This window comes from Myotis lucifugus, unplaced genomic scaffold (assembly GCF_000147115.1).
Source record: "Myotis lucifugus unplaced genomic scaffold, Myoluc2.0 scaffold_126, whole genome shotgun sequence".
Classification (NCBI taxonomy): Eukaryota; Metazoa; Chordata; class Mammalia; order Chiroptera; family Vespertilionidae; genus Myotis; species Myotis lucifugus.
Window position 1 is genome coordinate 114324 of NW_005871174.1, and position 2759 is coordinate 117082.

The window sequence follows — 2759 nt, forward strand, 5'->3', positions numbered from 1 at the left end:
TAAGCTTCTTTCTGGGAGATGCTAATAAGCTGTAGCAAGGCCGATAGACTACAAAGATGGTGTCCCCCAACATCTGTTCCCTAAAAGTATAGCCTCTAATTGTGCCAGATCTGATTTTTTTCAAAAATACTGGGTGTGTGTGTTTTAATCTTCTGTCTGTATAGTATCCTGGGTGTGGTGGCCTGCCACAAACTGTCTCTCTGGTTTGTACAGTCTCACGGGACACAGGAACACAAGCACCCCTGGCTAATGGGTCTAGGTGATTGTTGGGTGATTCCTTCCACGTCCCGCGTGGAGTAGGGTTCCGTACCTGAAAGTGGAGCTGCACAGCAAATGAGAGAAAAAGACACGAGATAATTTTGCAATATTGGAGGACCAGGCGGGCAAGTCCCAAAGGACTTCCACCCATGCTCAGGCTGCTCCAATCTTTTATTGATCTGGAGTAGCCCTTAAGAAAAGGAAGTTTCAATGACACACAGATCAGCAATTTCCAGGAGTAGACAAAAGTATCTGATTAACTCATCAATAGATTTCCAAGTGTAGGCAGAGTAACTGATTAGCTTATCAATAGATTTCCGAGTGTAGGCAGAGTAACTGATTAACAATAATCAACAAGGATCTACATAACTATCTAAGGAATTAAGGGAACTAAGGTGTGGATGCTTCAACTATTATTACCTAAATTAACTGAATGGTTCCTAGATTAACTGGGTGGTGCACAGCCCTGACTTTTACTAGGACTTTCAATGGCTACTAGCTTTTGGGGGGGGGTTTCTGTCTAAACTCAGCTAGTGAAGACAATGAATGGACTCCGGCAGGTGATGAAGGGGTATCCCCTGTGTGGCAGCCACAAAAACCACGGTGCAAAATGTAAAACATGGGTCACACATTTAAGAACTCCCTTCTAAGAGATGCTGGTGCTCTGGAGTGTGGCAGAGAAACAATGTGAATATAGTACCTGTCCTCTGACTTCTCTGGAGAGGATTACAGTCAGCCCTTAGATGTTTGTTTCATTAGAAACCTGGGCCTCATACTGCAGCTTAAATGTAAGCTAACTGGTCTCTCGCAGAAAGACTCAGCTCCTGGGTCTGTTGTCTTTTGCTGTGCCCTGGCAGTGGTAGTTGTTTAAGAACTCTTTCTCCCTGGGACACACATGTATAAGCCCGCTGGCCACCATTACCAGAAGATACAGAGGTGTCCCCTGGCAGCAACCACAAAAATCAGGACACCAGACAAGGTTATATGGTCCTTTCTGGAAGATACCAGTAAGCTGGAATAAGGCAGAGGAAGAATATAAAGATTGTGTCTGTTAGGTTTAATGTAAGGTTTAATCTGATATTTAAGATTTAATCTGACCAAAGCCAATAAATTGACCAAGACAAGCAGGGTAAGAGCGAAATATCGCATTTATTGGAAGCTCTCGGGTGAGGTCCCATGGTCTGGGGGTGCAGGCCGGGGGAGTCACACCCGCCTATGCCTGGCAGAGATTTTTTATGCTGCTGTTGGACCAATCAGGCTTATCTGAGGTAGCTTGTGGCGGGTGATTGATGAGCGGGAAGTTGGTGCAGCTGCACCCTGGCCATCTTGAGAAGTCTCCGGTGGTTATTTATTGGCCATCAGCACAACAGGATGTTCTGGTGGGTCCCAGGATGGCAGCTATTGTCCAGCAGGATGTGGCTCGGCAGTTCTGGGTTGTTTTGTCCAACTCAGCTGGTGGGATCAGGAAAGACCTTATTTTCCCAGCCCCAGACCTTACAGTGTCCACCAGCCTCCATTCCCTGAGAGCACCTCCATAGTCCCCTGTAAGTGTGCCAAACCAGAAGATGGCCCTCAGGCCGAAGTTCCTGGACAAGCAAAGAAGACTCTTCAGAAAGACTAGAGGTGTGTTTCAGTCCATCTCGGCAGTGCCCTTAGAGTAGTAGTGTGCCAAGAACTGTCTCTTCAATTATTACAGTGCTCTGGGACCCAGTAACATAAATCCCCTCGCCTCCAAAGCCAGACAATCATGGGGCATCTCCTGGATGGCAGACTCAAAAACTGGGTCAAAAAGCATGAAAACCAGAACAGCAGCAATGTTTAGAAGCTCCGTCCTGGAGATGATGGTAGTGTGGAGCACAGCAGAGAGAGAATACAAAGATACTGTCCACTGGAAAAAGGAAAAGAAACAAAAAGAGAAAAAATGATGGTACCCATTGGCTTTAGGAAGGTAGAGGGAGAATAGGAAGATGGCATCCACCAGCTTCTATCCCCAGAGAGTATCCCAGCAGCTCATTTCCCCTCAGAACAATGCTTTAAAATTTTTCAAATAATTCTTTTTCTCTTTTCAAAGAGTTTCTGCACTGAGCCCTAGGGTGGGTGAGTCTGCATGTGAACCCTTTAAGAACTCACCACAGCCCCATGTGTCTTGTGGGTGTGAGTCCTGCTTGTTTTCAAAGCCAGATGTTCTGGGTCTCATCCCAAGTGCTGCTCTTAAACATTGGGGTGCCTGATGTGAGATACAAACCCTTCACTCTTCAGGAAGAAGCTCCAGGTTTAGCGTTCCTTCCAGACCATGGGTCACTGTGCCGGGGGTGGGGCTTATGGTGAGATTGTTTCTCAGCTTTTCTACCCACTTCAATGTGGTTATCATTTCATTTGCCCATTGTAAAGGGATTGCTCCATCAGTTTTTAGTTTGTTGTTGTTTTTTTCTCCCAGAAGAAATCGCTCCATACATAGCTGTAGTTTCAGTGTGTCTGTGGGAAGTGAGTTGAGGATCTTC

At 46.1% G+C, this 2759-nt stretch overlaps 1 pseudogene; it reads left to right on the forward strand.

Annotated features, from left to right (window-relative positions):
• LOC111827063 overlaps nt 1-2759 on the forward strand; it is a 50617-nt pseudogene that overhangs the window by 44212 nt on the left and 3646 nt on the right.